We start from the raw sequence: 25,130 nt of genomic DNA, 5'->3' as shown, positions 1-25,130 counted from the left end.
TGGCAGCCTCCAAGGGCTATGGTGTTCACAGAAGCAATCACAGGGCTATCTGTGGCTGGTCAACACAGCAGTGGTGGGGGAGCCTCGCCTGCCTCCACAAGAGTTGGACATCCCCTAAGGGCTCCTGGACTGCTAGACGGTGCCGACAGGCTGAGGGACCCCTCACTACCCCGAGTGCACGAATTTCGTGCACTGGGCCTCTAGTTTATATATATAACAGGCTAATATATTTTGTCCCCTCAGGAGTTTGACAAGGAGACTGGGAGTTTGATCACTTGCTATGATGTGGGCTGACCACCAGGGGTTGACGCGGAACAAAGGAAGGCCCTGGTCAACAGTCGGCAGCAGGGAAAGGGAGGCTCCAGCCAGCAGCCGAAGGCCTTGAACACCAGCCAGGCCTAGGGTCCTATCCATGCACAATTTTGGGCATCAGTCTTTTGATAATAGCCATTCTGACAGGTGTGACGTGATATCTCTATTTGATTTGCATTTCCCTGATGATTAGTGATGCTGAGCATCTTTTGATGTAACTGTTGGCCATCAATGTCTTCTTTGGAAAAATGTCTATTCAGGTCCTCAGCCCATTTTTAAATTGCATTGCTTGTGTTTTGATGTTGAGTTGTATGAATTCTTTATATATTTTGTATATTAACCCCTTATTGGAGGTGTCATTTGCAAATAATCTCCTATTCAGCAGGTTGCATTTTCATCTTGTTGATGGTTTCCTTCAAGTGCAAAAGCTTTTTAGTTTGAAGGAGTTCCTATTTTATTTATTTATTTTTTTATGGAGTCCCTTTTAAAAAATATTTTTATTGATTTCGGGGATGGAGAGATTGAAACAACAATGTTGAGAGAGAATAATTGATTGGCTGCCTCCTGCACATCCCGCACTGGGGATTGAGCCCACAACTTGGACATGTTCCCTGACCAGGAATTGAACCATGAGCTCCTGGTTCATGAACCCACAAATCTTTGGTGTATGGCATAATACTCCAACCAACTGAGCCACTGGCCAAGGCAAGTCCCCACCTTACCTTTTTTTTTTTTTTTTACTTTTGTTGTCTCTGCCGGAGGAGACATATCCAAAAAAATATTGCTATGATCAATGTCAAAGAATATACTATGTTTTCTCTTAGGAATTTTATGGTGTCAGGTCTTACATTTAAGTCTTTAATTTATGTTGAGTTTGTTTATATAAGGTGTAAGAAAGTGGTCTAGTTTCATTTTTTTTTGCATGTATGTGTCCAGTTTTCCCAACACCATTTATTGAAGAGACTATCTTTATCACATTGTATGTTCTTGCATTCTTTATTGGAGATTAATTGACCTGATTAGAGTGGATTTATTTCTTGGTTCTCCACTCTGTTCCATTGACCTGTGTGTCTGTTTTTGTGTCAGTACCATACTGTGTGATTCCTATAATTTTGTAGTATGGTTTGAATTCAGGGAGTGTGATACCTCCAACTTTGTTCATCTTTCTCAAGATTCCTTTGACTATTTGGGATCTTTTGTAGTTCCATATAAATTTTAGGATTCTTTGCTCTACTCTGAAAAAAATCATTGGTATTTTAATAGAGATAGCATTGAATCTGTAGATTGCTTTGGATAGTATGCACACTTTAATGATGTTATCCTTCCTATATTTGAGAAAATACAGCCTTCCATTTATTTATGTCCTGTTCGATTTCTTTGACCAATGTCTTATAGTTTTCTGAGTACAGTTCTTCTACTTTCTTGGTTAAAAATTTTAAAATATGTTTTACTGATTTTTGTTTAGAAAGAGAGAGGAAGAGAGAAGAAGAGAGAAACATTGATGAGCGAGAACCATTGATCAACTGCCTCCTGTACATCCCCTACTGGGTATTGATTCCACATTCCACAACCCCAGCATGTGGTCTCACCAGAAATTGAACCAGTGAGCTCTCAGTGCATGGGACAAACTCAATCAACTAAGCTACACTGGCCAGGGCTTCCTTGGTTAAATTTATTCCTAGGTATTTTCTTCCTTTGATGCAATTGTCAATGGGATTGTTTTCTTAATTTCTTTATTTCTTCGTTTGTTTTATTTTCGTTTGTTTGAAACACTGATGTGAGAGAAACACATCAATTTGTTGCCTCTTGTATGTGCCCTGACCAGGGCCCAGACCGGGAGGAGCTTGAAACCATGTATGTGCCTTTGACCAGAATCAAACCCAGGACCCTTTGGTCCACAGGCCGACACTCTATCCACTGAGCTAAACCAGCTAGGGCTAATTTATCTTTCTAATAGTTTGTTATTTGTCTGTAGAAACACAACAGGTTTCTGAATACTTACTTTGTATCTTGCAACTTTACTGAATTCATTTAATAGTTCTAATAGGTTTTTTTTGGTGGATTCTTTAGGTTTTTCTAGATATAGTATGATGCCATCTGCAAATAATGACTACTTTTACTTCTTTCTTTCCTATTTCTTTGTCTTTTTCTTGTCTGACTAGAGGCCCAGGGCACGAATTCGTGCAGGAGTGGGGTACCTCAGCCTGGCCGGTGATCGAGGCCTATGAGGAGGGACCTCAGGAGGTTCACCGCTGGTCGGGGGGCAGGGGGCGGTGGAAGAATGGGTCATAGGTGGTTGGCCAGCCTGCCCTACCCTATATCACAGGAACAGGGGGACGATTGGGGGGCAATGCCAGCCAGTGGCAGGGGCCCTGGGCTCTTGGGGCAGGCTGATTGGGGCCTGGATCTGGCCTGTGAGTGTCATAGCAATCAGTGGAGCTCCTGGTTGGTTGAACTTCTGCCCGAGGGGACAATTTTCATATTAGTCTTTTCTTATATAGGATTGCTTGGTTAGGACTTACCATACTATCTATACTAATAAAAGGGTAATATATTAATTAGACCGGACATCTTCTGGACGTCCTCCCAGACAAAGCCACGGTGGAGGGTGCTGAGGCAGAGGCAGTTAGGGACGATGAGGCCAGCAGGGGCGGGCAGTTAGGAGTGATCAGGCTGGCAGGGGAGCAGTTAGGGGGTGATTAGGCAGGCAGGCAGAGGCAGTTAGGGGTGATCAGGCAGGCAGGAAGGCAAGCAGTTAGGAGCCAGCAGTCCCGGATTGCAAGAGGGATGTCTGACTGCCGGTTTAGGGATCGGGCCTAAACCAGCAGTTCGACATCCCCCCAGGGGTCCCAAATTGGAGAGGGTGAAGGCCCGGTTGATCATGCTGCATGGTATTTTTAATGTACTGCTGAATTCAGTTTGCTAATATGTTGTTAAGGATTTTTGCATCTGTGTTCATATGAGATATGGGCCAGTCATTTTCTACTGCTTTTTCTCCTTCTCCTCTTCCTCCTTCTCCTCCTTCTCCTCCTTCTTCTTCCTCTTCTTCTCTTTCTCCTCCTCCTTCTCCTGCTTTTTCCTGGCAGGGTCTTTGTCTGGTTTTGATATGAGGGTAATGCTGTCCACATAAAATGAGTTTAAATGCTTTCCCTCCTCTTCAATTTTTTGAGAATAGTTTGTGAATGATAAATATCAGTTCTCCTTTAAATGCTTTGTAGAATTTAGCTGTGAAACTATCTGGTCCTGGATTTTTGTTTGTTGGGAATTTTTCTTTTCTGATTCACTTTTGTCTCTAGTAACCAGTTTGTTTGAATTCTCTGTTTCTTCATGATTCACTCTTGGAAGATTATATGGCTTTAGGAATTTATTCATTTTTCCTAGGTTGTCCAATTTGTTGTCATATAATTGTTCATAGTATTTTCTTATAATCTTTTGTATTTCTGTGGTGTTGCTTGTCACTTTCTCTTTTTCATTTCTGATTTTATTTATTTAGTCCTTCTCCCTTTTTTTCTTAATGAGTCTGGCTAAAGTTTTATCTATTTTGTTTATCTTTTCAAAGAACCAGCTCCTAGTTTCATTGATATTTTCTATTATCTTTTTAGTCTCTATTTTACTTATCTCTGCTCTGATCTTTATTAATTATTTTGTTCCTTGTGGTCACTTTGGGCTTTGTTTGTTTTTCTTTTTCTAGTTAGTTTAGGTGTAAGTTTAGATTGCTTGCTTGAATTCTTTCTTATTCCTTGAGGTAGGCCCATTGCTTTGAATTTACACCTTAGAACTGCTTTTACTGTGTCCCAAGGATTTTGGATTTTTGTGTTTGCATTTTCATTTGTCTCAAGATATTTTTTATTTATTCCTTGATTTCTTTATTAACTTATTAATTATTTAGTACCATGCTATTTAGTCTCCATGTGTTTTTGTTTTTTCCCAATTTTCATTTTATGATTTATTTCTAGTTTCATACTGTTGTGATTGGAGAAGATTCTTGATATGATTTTAATTTTTAAAAAATTTACTGAGACTTTTTTTGTGGTCTAGAATGTGGTCTATCCTGGAAAACTGGTCCACGAGTACTTGAAAATAATTTATATTCTTCTGATTCTGGGTGGAATGTTCTGTATCTGTTCAGTGTTATCTATTCTAGTGTGTCATTTAGGACCATTGTTTCTTTCTTGATTTTTGGTTTGAATAATTTATCCATTGATATAAGTGGGGTGTTAAAGTTCCGTGCTATTATGTGTTACAGTCAACTCTTGTTTTATGTTATCATATTTGCTTTAAATATTTAGATATTCTTAATGTTTACTGTATAGATGTTGACAAGTGTTATATTCTTTTGTTAGATTGACCCATTTATCATTCTGTAGACCCCTTCTTTGTCTCTTGTTATAGTCTTTGTTTTAAAGTCTATTTTGTCTGACATAACTATTGCTTCTGCAGCTTTCTTTTCATTTCCATTTACATAAAATACCGTTTTCCATCTCTTCACTTTTTGTCTGTGTCTGTCTTTTGAACTGAAGTTAGTCTCTTATAGGCAGCATATGCACAGGTCTTGTTTTTGAATTCATGCCGTCACCCTGTTTTTGGATTGAAATGTTCAGTTCATTTACATTTAATGTAATTATTGATAGGTGTATACTTATTGCCATTTTATTAATTGTTTTCTGGTTGCTTTTGTAGTTCTTTGCTGTTTCTTTCTTCTTCTCTGGCTCTCTTTTCTTTTCTTTTTTTAAATCCTCACTCAAGGATATTTTTCCATTGACATTCAAAGAGAGTGGAAGAGAGAAGGAATGACAGAAATATCGATGTGAGAGAAACATATCGATTGGTTGCCTCCTACACAAGCTCGACCAGAACCTGGGCCATGGAGGAGCCTGCAAGTGTGGTCTGTGCCCTTGACTGGAATTGAACCCGGGACCCTTTGGTCCGCAGGCTGACACTCTATCCTCTGAGACAAACCGGCTATGGCTCTTGCTCTCTTTTCTTATACATTGATGACTTCTTAGTGTTTTGTTTGTGTTCTTTTTCTTCATTTTTAAATGTATCTATTATAGATTTTTGGTTTTTGGTTGTCATAAGATCCTAATATATATAAAGAGCGAGGTGCCGTCATGACTGAATGGGTGACCTGTCACCATGAAGTGCATGGAGCACCTCTTGGTCCCCTTGCTCCTTGGCCCCAAGCCATTCACCATGAGGGGGCGCTGGCTGCAGGGCTGGACTGGGGACTGTTGAGCACTGGTGGCTGGCAACTTTGTGGTGGCCATGAGCTTAGCAGAGCAGTCACCCTGGTGGCAGCTAGTTTCCTGAAGCAATGGTGGGGCGGGGAATTTTCACGGAGCAGTCCTGGGGTGGGGGGAGCCTCGCAGAGCAGTGGCGGGGCAGGTGGAGTTTCATGGAGCAGTTGAGAGGCCTTGAGCATTGCCGAGCGTCCTGAGGCAGGGAGCTTCATGTAGCGTTGCAGGGCGGCAGAGGCCATGCGATGGAGGCCAGGCCAAGCCTAGGGACTCTAACCAGGCACGATTTCATGCACTCTGGGCCTCTAGCTCATATATAAAAAGCTATGTTTATAGCAATGTTTCTTAAGTTAATTGTTGCTTAAGCTCAAATGCATTCTAAAACTACATTGTGTACTCACCCCATGTTTATGTGTTTGACATCATATTTTACATCTTCTTTTGTGTGTGTCCCTTAATGTACGACTGTTACACATGCTTTTACTGCTTTTGTGTGTTAATCTTCTTTTTAGCTTTATAATTGATTGATCTATTACACTTTCAACTCTGTCATTATCAGTGCAAATTTTTTCTTTCCAGTATTTTCTTATTTTTAGTTTTGGTATTTTCCATTTAAAGAAGTTCCCTTAACATTTCTTTTAACGCTTGTTTAGTGGTGATGAACTCTTTCAGCATTTGCTCATCTGGTACACTCTTTTCACTCCCTTAATTTTGAATGCTAACTTTTCTGGGTATTCTCAGTTGTAGGTTTCTGCCTTTCATCACTTTGAATATTTTCTGCCATTCCCTCTGGCCTGAAAAGTATCTGTTGAAAAATCAGCTGATGGTCTTATGAAGGATCCCTTGTATACAATTAGCTGATTTTCTCTTGTTGCCATTTAGATTCTTTAACTTTTGGCATTTTAAATATGATGTCTCTTGATATGGGCCTCTTTGGGCTCATTTTGTTTTGAACTATCTCTGCTTTCTGGATTTGGATGTCTGTTTTCCTCACCAGGTTGGGGAAGATTTTAGTCATTATTCCTTTAAGGGGTTTTACATCCCTTTCTCTCTCTTCTCCTTCTGGGACCCCTATGATTCAAATGTTGGCACACTTGATGTTGCCCCACAGGTTCCTTAAACTATCCTCACTTTTGAAAATATTATTTTCTTTTTGCTGTTCTGGTTGACTTTTACTACCTTATCTTTCAGCTTGCTGACTCATTCTCCTGCCTCAAATAATCTCCTGAGTATTTTTGTTTTCATTTCAACTATCGTATTCCTCAGTTCTGATTGGTTGTTTTAAATATTTTTCTATGTCTTTGTTGAAGTTGTCACTGAGTTCATGTATTCCTCTTCCAAGTTCATTGAGCATACTTATAACCAGTGTTTACTTTTAACTCTTTATCGGGTAAATTGCTTATCTCTGTTCCCTTTAGTATTTATTTATGTATGTATGTTTCCTGTCCCTTTATTGGGAATACATTTCTCTTTCTCCTCATTGTGGCTGACTCTCTCTCTGAGTTTGTTTCTATGAATTAGGTGAAACAGCGACATCTCCCAACCTTGAAGGAGAGACTTGTTTAGGAGCCTCTCCTCTGTAGACTGTGTGAGCCAGGTGTCTTTAGCAGGTGAGCCGGAGCTGGAGTGGGAGTGGGCCATAAGGAGCCCTGAGGGTAAGGGGCCCTGAGCTGGAAATGAAATGGGATTGGCTGTGGAAATCCTGAGGATGAGCCACAGAGCTGGTGTGGGCCTGGGGCCTGGGGCCTGGGTTCCTGCAGTTCCCCTCCCACTTGGTGGATATTTTCAGTTAGTAAATGGATTTCCCTCCTTATAGTCTAGGTGCCCTTTCAGCCACTGTTTTTTCACTTTACCCAGAGTGGGCCAGTCTGCACATACACCTTCAGGGACCCCTGCCCACTGCAGGTCAGTGCTGGGGTGGGGTTGCCATGGTGCCATGTCTCTGTCTCTCCCCCCTGTGTCTATGGGATTTCTCTCTTGTTGGTCGAGCAGAAGTTGTTCAGTCAGCCCTCCTTTCCTCTCCAGGGGGAGCTGCTCTGACTGCAGGTGGGAATTTAATGTGAAATGGGAGGTGAGCTCAGGACTTTCCTGCACTGTCGTCTTGGACTGGGAACCCTTGATTTATTTACTTTTGTAGCTTTTTCCCATCATCTCCTTCTTGTCAGTTTGTTTCTATTGCTATAGTTTGTTGTTTGTTTTGTGTATTGCCTTCTAAAATTTTTTATTTAAATTATTACATAAAATATTTGAATGTTCCTCAAGTTAAAACTATTAAGTAAGATATATATTCAGAACAGTACAGATTTCTTCAACCTATTTCCTCATTTTTCCCTGCAGACAACCACATAAAAAAATCCATCCCCTGTTTCTATAGATAGATGACTGGTAGGTAGAAAAATAAATAGGCAGATGAAATGACCAGGTTTATCTATATGTCCTTTCTCCTCCTCTGTCTTATTAAACAAAACGCTGCATAGAACTCTGCTGCTCCATGCTCACAGGCATTGGGAGGCAACCCCACAGGAGTCTCTCACATTCCCTCCAGGACAGAGGATTGCATGCTGGTGGCACATCAGGGAGCCACATGCTCCCCTGGGTGCCCAGCAGGGGCCCTGGTTGATGTTCAGATAAGGTCCACACAGGGTTTCCTGTGACAGACAGTGAGTTTGCCACACAAGCTGGAGGCCTCAGAAGCGCACCTTTCCCACTAGAGTGGCAGCTCTGTCCTGATGGCCTCCGGGTCCTGCTCAAGGGGAAGGTGCATCTTAAGGCAGAGTCAGCACAGCAGGCATTTTATCTGAGGCACAGAAAGACTGAGGAATAGAAGTGAAATAAGTCAGTCAGAGAAAGATAAATACCACATGATCTCACTCATTTGTGGAATATAGAGAACAACATAGACTGATGAGCAGGAACAGATCCAAAGACAGAGAAACAGCGATCAGACTATTAATCCCCAGAGGGAAAGTAGGGGAGGGAGGGGGTAAGGGGAAGAGATCCACCAAAGGACTTATATGCATACATATAAGCCAAACCAATGGACATGGACAACAGGGGGATGAGAGCATGAGTGGTGGTGGGGGGGAAGGGGGTTAATAGGGGGGGATATGGACACATTTGTAATTCCTTAACTAATAAAGAATTTAAAGATTAAAAAAAAAAGACTAATACTTTAAAAGGGGACTTCAAGAGGTACCAGGTTTAGGAACCTTCTTTTAAAAAATTAGAGAAAAAGAGTGAAAAGAACATGATTATAGAAACAGTGAAGACATCATATCCTTACAAGTGGCCTGCTTTTCTTTTCTTTTTAAAAAAGAAATATTTTTTATTGATTTCAGAGAGGAAGGGAGTGAGAGAGAGAGAGAAATAGAAACATCAATGATGAGAGAGAATCATTGCTCAGCAGCCATCTGCACACCAACCAATGGGGATTGAGCCAGAAACCCAGGCATGTGCCCTGAACTGGTATTGAATGGTGACTTCCTGGTTCATAGGTTGACACTCAACCACTGACCACACCAGCTGGGCTTGTCTGCGTTTCTTATACTTGCTGTCCCCTCTCAGTATCCCATGGGCAAGGGAACCTGTGTGCTTGTCTTTGAGAAACACCCACGTTGGAGACCACCGTGTTCAGGTCCATGGCAGGCTGTCTCCTGGCTCAGGAACCAGGAGGGAAAACTCATGAAAAGCAGGACGGGAACAAGGAAAGCTTTTCTTCCTACTTCCTGCCCTTGAAGCCTGTGAGCCAGATGATTTCACTCCATATTTAATAGAGGAACATTTTGTAAAGAAATGTGGGCTGAGGTGAGCTAAAGTGCTTATCAGACAGCGAGGGTTGAACTCACAGGGACAGGGAGGGATGGTGATAAGGTTCTGCAGTCAACACTGGGGCCTCCAGGTCCAGGGCGGGCAGGAACCAGCAGGGAGGAGCTGCTGGGGAGTCAAGAGCCAGGATGCAGCCAGAGTCCAAGGCGGCTCTCCTTGTGGAGTGAGAGCCCAGCAGGAAACCTCTTCAGGCTGTGAAGGGACAGAAGGTTCTTTCTTGCCCCTGTCGCCATGGCCACCTCAGCTCAGGAGTCCTGCAGACAGAGGACAGTGCTGTTCCAGGCCCAGCCAGCAGGGGCGCAGCCCTCCCAGGCCTCCTGCTGTGGCTCCCAAGTGAGATGAAATGCTCAGAGGCCACAGGAGCCAAAGCTGCTTTAGAGCTGCCTCTCACCAGGCGGGAGGAGACCCTGCAGTGTAAGCAGCTGCCAGAGCCACACCCAGGCTCCCCGCTATCTGTCCCCTGGCTCGTCCCCTGCACCTTCTGTTCTAGGGAAACCGAATGCGTCCCTGAGAGAGGATTAAAGAGCATTACCTGTGGGCTGAAGTCCAGAGTGTCCTGGGAAGAGAAGGAAGATGCTACTTAAAAGATATGAAGGTAAGTGTGTCCCCAAACACAGGGTCCCCGCCCAGGCCACCTGAGCTTCTCCAGCAGCACCCCCACCCGCTGACACCAGAGCAGGGACAAGAGCAGAAGCTGAGAGCAGTGGCCCCGAAGCTGTCACATCCAGTGTCATGTTAGTGACCGCAGGGCCTGCTCCTCCATGTGCCCCAGGATCTGCACCCAAATTCCCGTGCGTGTTAACCCCTCTCTACCCCCACATCCATGACTCCTCATGTCTCCACCCTGAGAACCGGGAACTGGTTATTTCTGCATTTCCAGGGAATGTGAGACCGACAGGGAAAGAGAGGCTTCTATGGCGTTGCCATACCCAGAGCTCACCCAGCAAAGCCCCAGTTCTCCCCACCGTCTTGGGGCCTCGGCTGCCAGCAGGCTCCTTACCTTTCTGAGCCCTGAAGTAGATGAGCAGCCCCGCCCCGAGGAAGAGCAGCCCCAGCACGAAGCCCCCGGCTCCACTCAGCACCTTGCTCTGTGCGGATCCAGACGGGGCTCCTGGGTGAAGAAGCTGGTTTCAGTGGGTTTTAGCCCAAAGCAACTTCTCTAACGGAGACCCTGAGATTGAGAGCTTGGGGGAGAGCTGCCCTAGAAGAAGCAGAACAACATCTATTTCCACAAAAGAGACTGAGGTCACACTGAGCAGGTACAAGGCCCAGGCTCTGGCCTCAGGTCCCCTCACTCCCGACCCAAGGCCACTGCTTCAGCCTCTGAGGGCTGCGGAGCCCGGGGCTCGGTGACTTCCAGGACTTGGCCCGGGTGACAGAGCCGCAGACGGCAGAGCAGACGGGGCTCTCCCACTGAAGGAAGGTCCCCACGCTGTGGAGGACGTGCCTCTTTCCAGATCACAGTGGGCAGCTCAGCACAGGCAGAAGCACCCGCCCCTCCATCAGGGGATGGTGCCCAGCGCCAAGGGGCACCATGAGGGGATAGTGTGGGAAATTCAGAGCAAGGCAGGCACGGCGGCCTCCCAGGGCTATGGTGTCCACAGAAGCGATCACAGGGCTACCCTGTGGCCTGTGCTGAAGGAGAGACACGAGCAAAGGAAAACGGGGTGTGGGGAGAGGGGACCCTGACCCGCAGGGACAAGCAAAGGCTCCTGTGGGGGGAGGCGTGTGAGGTCAGAGGGCGTCTCACTCCATTCCACGGTGACAGGGCTGGTGCTGCTGGGGTGCCGCACTTGGCAGGTGTAGACCTCCCCGCTCCGGGGAACTGTCTCCAGCATCACCAGGGTCTGGAAGGTCCAGTCCCCGTTCCGGATCAGGCCCGTGGACACCACCCCGGCCTCCTCTTCCTGGCCGTTGCGCAGCCAGCGGACCTCAATGGGGCCCGGATAGAAGCCGTTCACTGAGCAGACCAGGAGGTTGTGATGCTGCAAGTGCTGGGTCTTTGCAGGATACACGGTCACTGTGGGCTCAGCTGGGACAGAGAAGGCGGAGGGAGACGTGAGCAGGACAGGCAGGCCCCATGGTTGCCCCCCTTCAGCCTTATCTCCAGTCCCAGGCTCCAGGCCCTGGCAGGCCCCCCTCAAACCCGCCCTGTGGCCCAGCAGGAGGTAGTGCCATGGGCCTTGAATCTCTGCCTAAGCCCAGGCCACTGGATTTGAGAGACGTTGAGGAAATTTGGGGGATTTTTCGCATCTGGAAACAGTTACTCATTGTTGAATGAAGTGTTTACAAATCTTTGCGAGGCACAGAGTGTGTGAGTTCCAGCGTGATTTCTGGAGCAGGGCTGCCTGGTCACATCCAGGCTGTGCCTCTTACTGGGTGATCCTGGGAGATCCTCTCTGCTCAGCTCCTCACCTGCAAAGGGGGTGGTAATACTAACTCACCGCTTAAGGACATATGAGGACCAATGGGCCTGAAATATGTAAAACAGCGGCTGGAACATAGCCGTCACTCTATGTCAGCTGTTTATCACATATGGAGAGAGAACATAAGGAAAGTCATGGTGAGAAACTGGGGAACAGCTTGGGGAGATGGGACTCAGGGTGTGAAGTCCTGGGAACGCGATCACACCTGAGAGCACAGAGATGGTTCCCCTGGAAGCAGGAAAGGTGGTGACTCCCTAGCTCCGGGGGCTGAGTCCTGAGGGAGAGGGAGGAGCAGGGCAGCATCATTATAACACTCACAGTGACACTCCCTGAGCAACCCGCTCCTTCTCAAAAGAAGCCGACCTGTTATTGGGATTGTTGACATTTTATAATTGTCTCTCTTTTCAAGCTGACATTTGAGCTCAGGGCAGGGTCTGGGATTCATTAATGCATGTACTTCCTGCCTGACATCAGACCCAATAAATACAGATTTGGAGGAGGAATAGGAGGAGGGGGAGGAGGAGGAGGAGCGGGAGGAGGAGGAGGAGTATGAGGAAAGATTGAAGAGTAGGAGGAACCTGGGGGAAACATTTTTACTGGACCTCAAAAGGGTAGATTTAAGATTGATGGCAAGTCATTGCTAGCGACTTCTGAGTGTATTTCATTACCTTAAAGATGTTTAAATTCCTCACATGGAAAGTAATAAAACAGAATCAAAACACAAGCCAGGAGCTGGAGAAAATTCTGCATCAATGTTAGCAAAGTGTCCATCTTGCTGCCTAGAGAACCTGGAAAATCACTGAAAAAAGGCCTGGACCCCAGGGATGAGGGACAATAGGCCATTCCTAGAGGAGGAAGAGCCATTAGCCAACACGTACATGAAAAATGTTCAAGAACCTTAGAAATCAAAGAAGGACAAATTTAAAGTCAAAAACAATTTTTCACCTGAGTGTTTGGCAATATTGAATAAGATTAAAACAGAATGCAAAGTAAATTGTCAGAACTCTAAACAGTTAACATGTAATGACTTAAATGCTGTCAGCCTGGGTAGATGTGACATCAGTGTGTTAAGTAACACAATTACAATTAGACCCTGGCTCCCCATCACCCCCTCTGTAAACACAGGGCACTGAGGGGGGAACAAGACACTGAGACCTGAAAGGAGCTCAGAGAGGCCAGAGGTGCCTGGGAGGCCCCGCCCCTCACACCCAGCCTGACCCTCTGCCCAGGGAAAGGCTTGTGCACCCAGCACCCCTATTCCAGGGGCTCAGGGTCAGGGGGGGTTGGCCAAGACAGACCTACTCCCTCCTCCCACCTCCCCCACCCTCCACGCTGCTCCCCAAACCCTCCCCCCACTGGACAGGACTGGGCACCCCTGTAAACGCCCTACACAGGACAGGACTCAGGGTCCCCACAGCCGCCCTCAGGCCCCTCAGGGGTGCTCCTCACAGCCCTGTGTGCACACCCTACCACGCCACCCCTCCCTCCTCCCACCCTTTACTCCCCCTCGCGCTCACTTTTCCGCTGCATCAGGAATCCTGTCACCCTGTAGGCCTCTCTGCAGAACGTGTCCACGTAGGCCCGGCCTCTGCTCCAGTTCGCCTTCCAGGCTGTTCCAGTCCTCAGCATCTGGCCACCCCAGCTCAGTCAGTGCGAGGAACTCCCCCACATCGCTGTCGAAGCGCAAGTCCTCCTGCCCGTTGTGGATGTATCTCTCCAGGTACCTCACCCGCTCCGTCCCATTGGAGAACTGACACTCGTGTTTAACCTGCTCCAGGAAATGCGCTGCGGGGACAAGAAGGACCGGTCACCTCACGCGGGTGAGACACGATAGCGACGTCGCCCAGTGCAGGGCACCAGGTGGTGGGGACACAGGCCCCGGCACCCCCACTGCCAGCGCCCGGGCCCCTCCTCTGGGGCTGGGAGGCCGCAGGGCAGGGTGACCCCTGGGAACCTCAGCTACTGGGGACCCACTGGGCTGCCCCGCGGGCTCCGGGCTCCAGGCTGGGGAGGACTTGTGCCATCACCGCCTCCTCCTAGACGCCCCCCCTCACCCTGAGCCTCTCCCCTCCCCACACCCGCCTCCTCCTGTCACCCCCTGGGCAGGGGACCTCGATCCAGGCCCCAGCTGCCCGGGACCCAGGGAGGAAACCGGGCATCGCCCTCAGCTCTGCAGCTTAGAATTCACCAAAGTGCCCATCACAGCCCAACCACAGGGGCATCCACACAGGAGGGAGATGGCAGGAAAGGGGGCCAAGTCCCATCAGGGGCGGGGCTAGGGACTCTGAGTGACAGGATGTGGGGGAAGGTCGCTTTTTTGGGGGAAGGAGGTGTAATAAATGCCCCAGGGATTAGGAACAATAGAAGGTTACAGTTAAATTAGGTCATTGCAGTCTCTGGCTCTGTTGCAAAGACCACAGCTCCTTCTTAACATTTTTTACAAACAGGTCACGGTTTAGCCAGGGGTGAAGTGCCTAACCTTTCTAAGGTATGAGCCTGTAACATTCCAAAGGCATGAACCTGTGGCCTTTGAAAGGTATGAGTCTGTGACCTGTGTTGAGAAATGGAGCGACGAACTTTGTGTGTGTTCAGCCAACCGTTTGTGGTTTTTGTGAATAAAAGCTTACTTCTACATCTGGTCGGGGCTGCAGTTCGGTCCTTGCTACGGCGGGGTGCTGTAACTGCAGTTGCTGGCCAGCTAATAAAGGCTCCTAAATTCTACCCTTTGGCTCTGGTGGTCGTCTCTTACGGGTTGCCCCATAACAGGAGGCACATCTCAGGTGAAGGCAATGCCACCTGCAAAGCCTGAGAGAACCCATGTGCCTCCTGGGAACCCAGGGAACAGGCTCTGAGCCCAGACAGTGGGGGGGAGGGGACAGGAGCCTGGAGGAGGCGGGTGCTGAGAGCCTGGGGTGAGTTAGGGGGCTTCTGCTGCATGTAAGGGAGAGCACTGAGGAGGTTCAGGGGTTACACCCTAACCCCAATAGGGAGCCCTCTCTTTCCTGCATGTCCAACCCAGGAAGCGCAGAGAACAGAGCACACCTGTGGTTAAAGCAGGTGGTGGATGGAAGCTCTGACACCATCGCTGGTGTGGAGAGAGTCCCTGCAGAAATGGGAGGCCCTGACTGAGGACAGGGGGCTCCCCACGATGCACGACTCATGGAGGAGAGACGTGGAAGGTCAGCAGAGATGAGTGACCACAACTCATGGCGTTTGGACAAACATCGCAGAAGGCAAAGTAAAAAGGAAGGTTTTAAACTTCAAGTGATTGAATGGGTTCAATAAGAAAGTGGTGAATTTATGTAACTGTCTAATTTTTTTCTTAATAAACCGTGAAGAGCTGCATTGGAAGGTGAGTGTGTGTGTATAAGGCGTAAGTTCAGAATTTTTAGAAACAGCCAGTGTCCAGCTGTGTTCTCAACCTCAGCACTACTGACATTTGGACCAGAAAATTCTTTGTGCTTGGGGTGGGTGTTCTGCACACGGGATCCCCACCAGTTGTCAGAGAAACCCTCCCCCCTGCCCCCCCACTTGTGACAACCAAACATGGCTTTACATATTGCAGACGTCCCAGGGGTGGGAAGTGGTGGAAGGGGTGATGAACCATCTGAAAAATCTGGGGTGCAAAAGCCACTGTTGATTATGCAGCAGCTGGGAATTAACATAAAAATTCAGCCAATATTATCTCTGTGGAAAGTCTAGGTCTACATGACATTTATATTCTTTGGGAATCTGGTTCCAGTGAGACTATTTTTCCAGGAAAGTGGATTTGTTCAGAACCAAGATCTACCTGTTTCTTTGTGTTGCCACCCAATCACCAGGCCTCTGGCCCACTGCTTGTCTTCAATAGAAGTTACAGCCACAGCCATTTGTTTCCCATTCAGAGTCCCAACTAATTCACTTTCTAACCGCCTCTTGCTCCCAGTAATACCAGGAGGCATCAGGTTACCAGCCTTGGCCAGATGTGGACTCTCATTTCTACAGGCAGGTCCCTCAGAAGAGGAGCAGCTAAGATGACCCCCTCACAGAGACAGATTACAAACAGGAGCAGGTCCCAGACTTTAGATGGAGACCTTCACGTAGAAATGATGGCAGAGGGGAGGGCACTCTGCTCAGACCAGGTCTTACTATTCACAAATTCTCCAGCACCTTCCTGACACCTGAGAAGGTTGAAAATAAACATGTGTGAGTTGCTGTTCACTGCAGCCTGTTTGGTGAACACTATCAGGCCAGGCTAATGGGCCCAACTTAAAGGCCTCCAGATAAAGCAAATAAAAATACACAATTCCCAGCACATTTGTATTTAAGATAAGTAATTGCTATTTCTCTGAAATTCAGCTTAAATCGGGCATTCTATGTTTCCTTTGGCAACACAACCCACCCGCTGATGGAATCTGAGGCTGAGGAGGGCACTTAAACTCCCTTGAGTTCCTCACGTGCCCACGGCAGTCTGCACATAGTGTGAGCCCATAGGGAACTTTTCAAGGTGTAAATACAAAATGGATGTAAATTCCTCCTGTATATTGGAACTAGCAGCCCTTGCACCTGCTGCCCCCAACCCTGAGACACACGCTGGCACATGGGAACATCAGAAATCTCAGCTCAAGTCAGACCCAGCCAAGCCCCTGTTCACAGTGGGGGTAGAAGCCCAGGCTCTAGAATGAGGAATCTAAATTAGAACATGAGCTCTCCCACTGGGTCAGATTATAAATCCCATGGGCCTTGTTCTTTATCTCTAAAATAGATTTAATAATACTGTATTCCTCACAGGATATTGTTAAGTGTGGAATTAAATAGTGATTCTTTCTGGTGCTGATCATCTAAGCACTCAATAAATAGCTTGCTATTTTAATTCTTATAACGCCTAGGAAAGCAAGCTCACAAGATCTTTCTATTCCTTAAATTCCTAGAGCAAATAATATCTTCATCACCATTTGGCAATTGTCTTTAATCCATTTTATCACTAAACTAGAGGCCCAGTGAACAAAAATTTGTGCACTGGCGGGGGTGGGGGGTGTCCCTCAGCCTCACTTGTGCCCTCTCACAGTCTGGGACCCCTCGGGAGATAACGACCTGCTGGCTTAGGCCTGCTCCTGGGTGGCAGAGGGCAGGCCCAATCCCTAGGTGCAACCCCTGGTTGGGCTCAGAGCAGGGCCGAGTGGGGAGTTGGGGCGCCACCCCCTGTCACACTCAAGGTAGGGTAGATGGGGAGGTTGCCACACCACCCCCTGTCACGCACAGAGTAGGGCTGATCAGGGGGTTGGGGAGCTCCCGCCTGTCACACATAGAGTAGGGCCATAGGGAGTTGGGGCACCGCCCCCTGTCACACACAGAGCAGGGCCGATCAGGGGGTTGGGGCACTTCCCCCATCACACTCAGGGCAGAGCCGATGGGGAGGTTGCAACTCCACCCCGTCACACACAGAGCAGGGCCCATGAGGGGGTTGGGGCGCCGCACCCTGTCACACACAGAGCAGGCCGATCAAGGGGTTGAGGAGCTCTCCCCTATAAGGCACAGAGCAGGGCCAATCAGGGGGTTGGGGCGCCTTCCCCTGTCACAAACAGAGCAGGGCGGATAGGGAGGTTGTGGCCCTGCCCCCTATCACACACAGAGCTGCAGGGCAATCAGGGGGTTTGGGCCCTTCCCCCTGACACGCTGATCCCGGTGCCGGGAGGCCTCGCGGCTCCACTGATCCCGGGTTTGGGAGGACTCGCGGCTCTGCTGATTCCGGTGCTGGGAGGCATATTACCCTTTTACTATATAGGATAGAGGCCTGGTGCACGGGTGGGGGTCGGCTGGTTTGCCCTGAAGGGTGTCCTGGATAAGGGTGGGGTCCCACTTGGGTGCCTGGCCAGCCTGGATGAGGGGATGATGGCTGTTTCCAGCTGATCACACCCCCTTCAGGGTGGGGGTCGACCACTGGGGTGCCTGGCCAGTCTGGGTGAGGAGCTGAGGGCCATTTTCAGGCTAGCGGGCGAATGAAGCTTCAAACCTCTCCTTTTATTCTTTTCTTTTTTTTTTTTTTATTCTTGGATTTATTTACCTTCTATGGCTGTCACTGGAACTGAGAGCCAGCTTTCTCTCTGAGGCTTGGCTCCAGCTCTGAGACTTCGTCTGCTGAAAGCAGGTATCTGGTTTGTTTGGGTTCTATAATCGAAACAGTGTTTCAACTCCAGCTCTGAGGCCCGGCTGGCTGAAAGCAGGTTTCTGAGGTTTTTTTTAGCTTCTATATTTGTAACAATGTTTCTTAAACTGCAAGCTCAGAGCCCGGCAGTGGCAGGCGGGGAACGTTGGCTTCTTCCGTCACTGAAGCAAGCAAGCCTCCTGTTCGCTTCAAGCTGCCTGCCTGCCGGCCGCCACCTTGGCTGGCAGATAATTTGCATATCGCCCTGATTAGCCAATGGGAAGGGTAGGGGAGGTATGGCTAATTACCATGTTTCTCTATTATTAGATAGGATATCATTTTGATCACAAGGACAGAAACATTGGTGTCTGTATATAACAGGATATACATGCACCTAATATGAAAGTACTATGCTGACAAAGAAGAGAGGAACTTTCTGGATACTGAGATCTAGACTATGTCACCTGGTTCTACAATTAACCTTGTGACTCTGGGTAAGTTACTTAAACTCTCTGAATCAGATTCCATGGGTGATTACATCTGTAATTGCTGCAGGTGAGACAGGATGGTTATGAGAGTCACACACTCAAATGCAGGCCTGGTGCACAGTAACTGCCCATGTGACGCTGCTCCATGCCGCAGGGACCAGATTTGTCTGGTCGATGACTCCACCCTCACCCCCAGGTGGTGACTGTCTGCTCTGGTCACTAATAAACGGTGGCTGTGGAATTGGTGGCTTTCATAACCAGTCACCTCTGCCTTCAAGGTCACTCCCGTGGCTCCTTGTGAGAACTGAGCATCTCTGGTTCTCGAGTCCCCCAGCTTCTCTTTAGGTGCTTTTGTTCTTGTGCTTTAGGTCCCCTGACTTCCTGACCCCAGCGCACAGTCTCCCTGAGGTCGCTGCTCAGAGGCAACTGTAATCTTCCCTCACGTCTTCAGCTCTCGCCCTCTGTTTAACGGTCCAATCAGGTTCCTTCTCATACACTCCATTGTCTGTGAACTTCACACCCACCAAACCCAGTGCTCACTTCTCTGCATGCCCTCACTTCCCTGCCTCCTAGCAGTTCTCACCACACCTGGCCACTCCCTCCTGGAAAAACCTACTTCTCCTCACAGCCCTGCATCACCTTCTCTCGGTTTTCCTCAACACACTGCACCCCTTCTCAGTCTCCTTTGCTGACTCATTGGCCCTTGGTCCTCTGGGCTCAGCCCTTGGCCTCTTCTCTCTCTCTCTCTCTTTCTCTCTCTCTCTCTCTCTCTCTCTCCTCCTTCTCTTCCTCCTCGACTTCCCTGGAGTTTAACACAGTACATGTGTCAATGACATCAACACATACACCCACTTCCCTGGCCAGCTCTGAACTCCATGCTCCTGTATTCAACTGACCTCTTGGCAGCTACACACAAATGTCAAGAAATCATTTCAAACTCACACAAAACCTTTATTCCTAACGACCCCCTTCAAATTACTTCTTACACAGTCTTTCCTTTCTCAACACACAGCTCCACCAAGTTTATTCTAATTATTCAAGATAAAATCCTTAGGGATTGTGACTCCTCCCCCATTTCATCCATAACAAGTTGTGGAAATATCTCCCCCAGATCTGCTCACTTCCCCTTTCCTGCTGCCTTTGCCTCACACACTAACTGAAGCCCAAGCCTGTCACCTGGGGGCTCTTCCATGCTCCTCAAAGGCCCCCCGACTCCTCTTGTGAACCCTGCAATCCAATCCCCCCTGGAAGCTGGGGTTATTGTTTTTAATAAATATACATGGACTCTCCTTATACCCTCAGCAATTCCCATGTCTCTTCAGATAAAATTCAAACTTCTTACCCGCCCGTCAGGGCCCAATATGATTTGTCTCACGTCTTCTCCAGCCTCTTCCTATGTCAATCTCATTCCCCAACTTGCTCACCTGCTGCAGCCTCGCTAGCCTTCTTCCTGCCCCTTCAACATGGCAAACACGTTCCCACACTGTGGCCTCTCCCTCTTCCTCTCCCTGGGACACTTGTCCCCTAGATCTTCACAGGGTGGCATCTCTCATCATCCAGGTCTCATGTGTCTCAAGTGTCACTTCCTCAGGGACAGCTCCCTAAACCTTTCAACTGATGGCCTGTAACCTGGGGCAATAATTTCAGAGCAATAATTGCTCTGAATTTTTTCTTTCTTTAGGGGATCATGAAGAAAGGAAAGGAGATGGTGAGGAGGCCCCTGGATACATCTCACATAGTAGGGAGAGGCACCTGCATCACAGATTCTGCTGAGGACGGACGGAACACACGATCCTCAAAGACAGACCCTCTAATTCCTTTGACTCCCCATTAAATGCCAGAGAAACTTTCCTTTGGGGATAACTCAATACAATAAATTGAGCACTGGCTGGGAATTAGTCTGAGATCATTATTGCTCAATCCTCTCAAGACCCCCATGGAAGGGGACACAGGCAGGGGAGGGTTACTGGAGGCGAGGTGAGAAGAACAGCTGAGATACATGGAGCCCCTTGCACACTCATAGTGGCGAGCACCAGCCCCTTTTGTGGTGGAAAGAATAAGGATCCATATGATAAAGGCAGGTGGCCACTGAAGAAAATGCCACCATTTTCTAATGGACATGGCCTGGATACAGTGACAAAGCTAATTCCCTTTCTTCCTCCCCCACAACAGCTCACCCCCAAGGTGCACTTACGTGGAGTGTCCCTGGCCTGAGCCAGGGGAGAGCTCAGTGCCATCAGCATCACCTTCAGAGTGGCCATCCAGGAGCCTCCAGGGAATCGCAGACACACCATGCTGGAGCTCAGAGAGGACAGGGGCAGGGAGCAGGGGGGTCTCACTCAGTGAGGACTGTGACCCTTCTCCATGGACATCCCAAAAACACCAACTGAGGCACTCATTTCTTAGTTCTTGGATTGGGTCATCTCAGTACTGAGAACCAATGAGCATCAGATGAACAGCATCACCAGTTGCTGGTCAGAGATTCAATAGAAAGGTCCTCTTCTGGAACTTAGAATTTCCTCCATTAAAAGCATTGCTTTGATTTAGTGCTTAAAGGTTTGGTCTGGTTGTGTCAGAAACACTGTGTTGGGCCCTATTGTAAGGCAGCTCTCTGATGGTCAGTGATGAGCACACAAGTTGGAGCCTTTGGGGAGCATTGGTCTCTCTCACTGCAAACAGGGCAGTTTTGCAAATGGATGAGTGAGTGTGCTGGGAGCTGAGGGTGAGGGAGGTGATTACAAGTTAGGAGGCCTTCCATTTTGTTCTTTTTAAAATAATCTTTATTGTTGAAAGTATTACATATGTCCTCTTTTGCCCCATTGACCTCTGCTAGCCCTTCCCCACCCCCACCCCCACCTCAGGCCCTCACCACCTTATTGTCTGTGTCCCTGTGTTATGCATACACACCTACAAGTTCTTTGTTGATCTCTTCCCACCTACCCACCCTCCCCTGCCTTCCCTCTGAGGTTCAACAGTCTATTCTGTGCTTCTATGTCTCTGGATCTATTTTGTTCATCAGTTTATTTTGTTCTTCAGATTCCACATATGAGTGACATCATGTGATACTTGTCTTGCTCTGACCTGCTTATTTCGCTGCTGTTGTACCTCAACTTAGTGTTACAGATTTGGGGAAATGACTTAGCCTCTCACAGTTAAAGCCACTGTGATCTTTCAGGTGTTTCAATACTGGGAAAGGCTGTGATTTTGTGGACACCTCGAGGAGCAGTTCCCCTTGTAACTGATGACATGACAGGCTGGTAGCTGCTGATTGGAGAGTATAATCGGTGACTCTTTATAGGGGGGAAGAGGTGTCACTCACTGAAGGAAATGGAAAGTTATTCAATAATTATCCTGAGTGAAAGGTTTTTCAGGCTTCTCTCCTGGTGCTGTCACTGAGCTCAGGGCCCCTCCGGAACACACTGGAGAAAGGGGCCAGAGGAGGCGATCTGTGTGGGATGGAGGGAACGTGCCTTTGGACAGCACTTAACCCACCAGTGTGATCAGCCAACTGTCCAAACCAAAGTGCTCAAGGGACTGGGAGACTGAGAAAGGACTCAAAGCCAGCCTTTGGCCCAGCAGCTCTGCGTTGGAATAGCTAGTGTTTCATGTGAAAAGCATTCAGTTCTTTACTCCTGGTCCGCGTTAGGATTTTCTCATTTTCTTGGGGGCATGTCCTCTCTTTTAGTCAACTGCTCTTGCTTTATTCTAGGAAAAGATAGAAGAAGGCTTTGCTAATGAAATTATTACAGAGTGTTCAGGAAATGGAGCTTGATGGGAAGCTAGGAAGTACATCCTTTGATGTCATCATGTGATTTAGAACATCTAGTTCTACGTTAGATAATCAGCACACGTTATACTAACAGACATGTACCTCTCAGATCCTCAGTGGACTTGAAAGGACCGCTGTCCATTGAAGTCTTGCGTTAACTCTCACACCCCAGTTCTGACACGCAGTCCTCCCCGTGCCTGCATGTGTCTAGTGACAGGATATTGACCATGCTGCAGCGAAATGACTACGATTGAGGGGGTGAAATGGAGGAAGATGGTCAAAAGTCACAAACTTCCAGCTAAGAAATACACAAATCATACACAGCTATGAGGGTAGATCTAAGAGGGTAGATCTTAAAGCAGTGGTTCCCAACCTTTCTTTGGCCAGGCCCCACCTAAGCATCTCTAAAACCCTGATGCTCCCTATGACATAGGATTCCTATTGTTCAAAAAGTGAGCTCCTATTCACGTGGAGGAATCTTAAAAGGCCATTAACTTGGTCTAAACAAGCTTTCAAAGAACATGGCATCCATGAAAGAGAAAAATAAAAGAATGAAAGAACAGTTGAAGTACTGAGGGAGAAATCACTAAGATATTGTTTAAAAAAATAATATGAAGTGATATGAAAAGATAGCAAATAAAGTTTCAAAACATAATTCTAGTAGAGAACTGAAATGCATAAATATGTCACAATATATTTGTGACACACTTTCTGGTCACAAATATATTGTGACCAGAACCATAAGAAATGCAAAACATTCACTGTCAATAACTCATTCTCAAATTGCCCCCCTTACAAATCAAATTGCAGCCCTGTGAGGCATGTGCCCCACATTGGGAACCACTGTCTTAAATGTTCCCATCACTAGAAAAGTTTAGTAACTACGTGTGGTGTAGATGTTACCAAGACGTACTGTGGTGTCATTTCCAATCTATACAAATATCCAATCTTTACGTTGTACACCGGAAACTAATATAATGCCGTATGTCAATTATACCTCAATATACAAAGTGAGTAAGTTTATTGAGCGATTTGAGCATTTTACTCTGTACCAGGATATGCAGGGGCTTTCTTTGCACCAGATTTTTGTTTAATTCCCACATCGTCTCGATGAACTAAATGCCTTCGTGATGGCGGTTGAGGACATTCGCGAGGACACAGGCAGTAAAGGTGCCCTCCAGGTTGAGCCCAGCGAAGTGTTCAGACCCACATGCTCAGCCACTGCACGGACCACCTCGCATTCACCTTCTGAAGGGACTGTTCCTCCAGGGAAAGCACTCCCCTCCCTCACTCACAGATGTGCCGCCCACAGCTACCCCTTTTAGTGAGTGACCGCATTTCCCATAAACTGAGGCGGCTGCAGCGGAGCAATTCCAGTTCCTGGACAAGATGCCCGCCTCACCATTGTCCCCTTCTCTGGAAATGACAAGCTTGGTCTTTATCTTATGTAACGACACGCAGAGCTCCCGCACACACCTTCCCCTTCTTAGAGACAACAGTGCCCCCAATTCCTAAACCCAACCTACTGCTCTCATCAGGATTTCAGGCTTTTCAGCATGTTAAGTGCAAATTAGACCCCTGAAATCAGACCAGAAAGTGTGTCTCACTTACTTTGGGAAAATATGTTTCTGTTAATGTGGAAAAGTCAGAATTTCTTGGTGAGGTTGGGAAGAAATCACTCCTGTTCCTGGATTTGAGAACAAACTCTGTCCCTAGACCCCAGTGGGAATTCAGTACTGTGGGCAGTTGTACAGAGGCAACTAGGAGAATATCACTTTTAATTTAGCAAACAGACAATCATAATTTACTCAAAATTCTCTAATTGTGATGTGTGACAGTCTGGGAAAGCCACCCTAAGGTCCACATTAGAATTGGATTAAAAAGAATGGCAAACAAAGCAATTCTACATGCAGAATACACTGAGATGTAGTCAAAGAGAACATATCAAACGTGTTTATACAAATTTGACATAAATTTCCCTCTCTCACTGCAGACAGAGCTGTTTTGTAAATGGATGAGTGAGTGTGCTGGGAGCTGAGGGTGAGGGAGGTGATTGCAGGTTAGGAGGCCTTCTATTTAGTCCTATTTTTTAAAATATTTATTGTTGAAAGTACTATATATATATATATATATATATATATATATATATATATATATATAAAAGCCTAGGTGGCACTCCCTCCCTCTCCTCATGTCATCACAGGATGGCCCCCCATGTCCTCACAAGATGGCCGGCAGGGAGGGCAGTTGGGGGCAACCAGATCGTCAGGGGAGGGCAGTTGGGAGGGACTGGGCCTACAGCAGGGGGGGCAGTTAGGGGTGAACAAGTCAGCAGTGGAGGGCAGTTGGGGGTGATCAGGCCAGCAGGGGAGCAGTTAGGTGTCAATCAGGCCAGCAGGGGAGCGGTTATGTGTCAATCAGGCCAGCAGGGGAGCAGTTAGGTGTCAATCAGGCCAGCAGGGGAGTGGTTAGGGGGCCATCAGGCTGGCAGACAGAAGTGGTTAGGGGCAATCAGGCAGTCAGGCAAGAAGTGGTTAGGAGCCAGCAGTCCCAGATTGTGAGACGGTGCAGGCTTGGCTGAGGGACAACCCCCTACCCCTGCCATCCCCCCCCACCCCGTGCACAAATTTTATGCACTGGGCGTCATATATATATATATATATATATATATATATATATATATATAGACCCCCCTCCCTCCCCCTCCTCCCAATTGACCCCTTCAAACTGGACGCTGCCCATCCATATCCGGGCGGGCCCGTGACTAGTGGTCAGGGCGCCCGGGGTTTATGCATCTTATCTGTCCTCCCACAGAACATTGTAATAATAGATTTGGTGCTGAGGTTGAGGGAAGAAAAAAATAAAATCATTTACTCTTCGGGGGCAGTGGTGTACAGGAAGACAGAGACCTACACGAAGACCTCCAAAATGGCGGGTGAACCGTCCCGG

General features: G+C 47.6%; 1 pseudogene; it reads right to left on the bottom strand.

The window, feature by feature from the left end:
* Positions 1-9,510: 9,510 nt before the first annotated feature.
* Positions 9,511-20,777, bottom strand: LOC102423449 (annotated as a pseudogene).
* Between the last annotated feature and the right edge of the window lie 4,353 nt (positions 20,778-25,130).

Source organism: Myotis lucifugus, unplaced genomic scaffold (assembly GCF_000147115.1).
Source record: "Myotis lucifugus unplaced genomic scaffold, Myoluc2.0 scaffold_697, whole genome shotgun sequence".
NCBI lineage: Eukaryota > Metazoa > Chordata > Mammalia > Chiroptera > Vespertilionidae > Myotis > Myotis lucifugus.
Note: the sequence above shows the minus strand (reverse complement) of the source record. Positions and strands in the feature narration are given on the sequence as shown.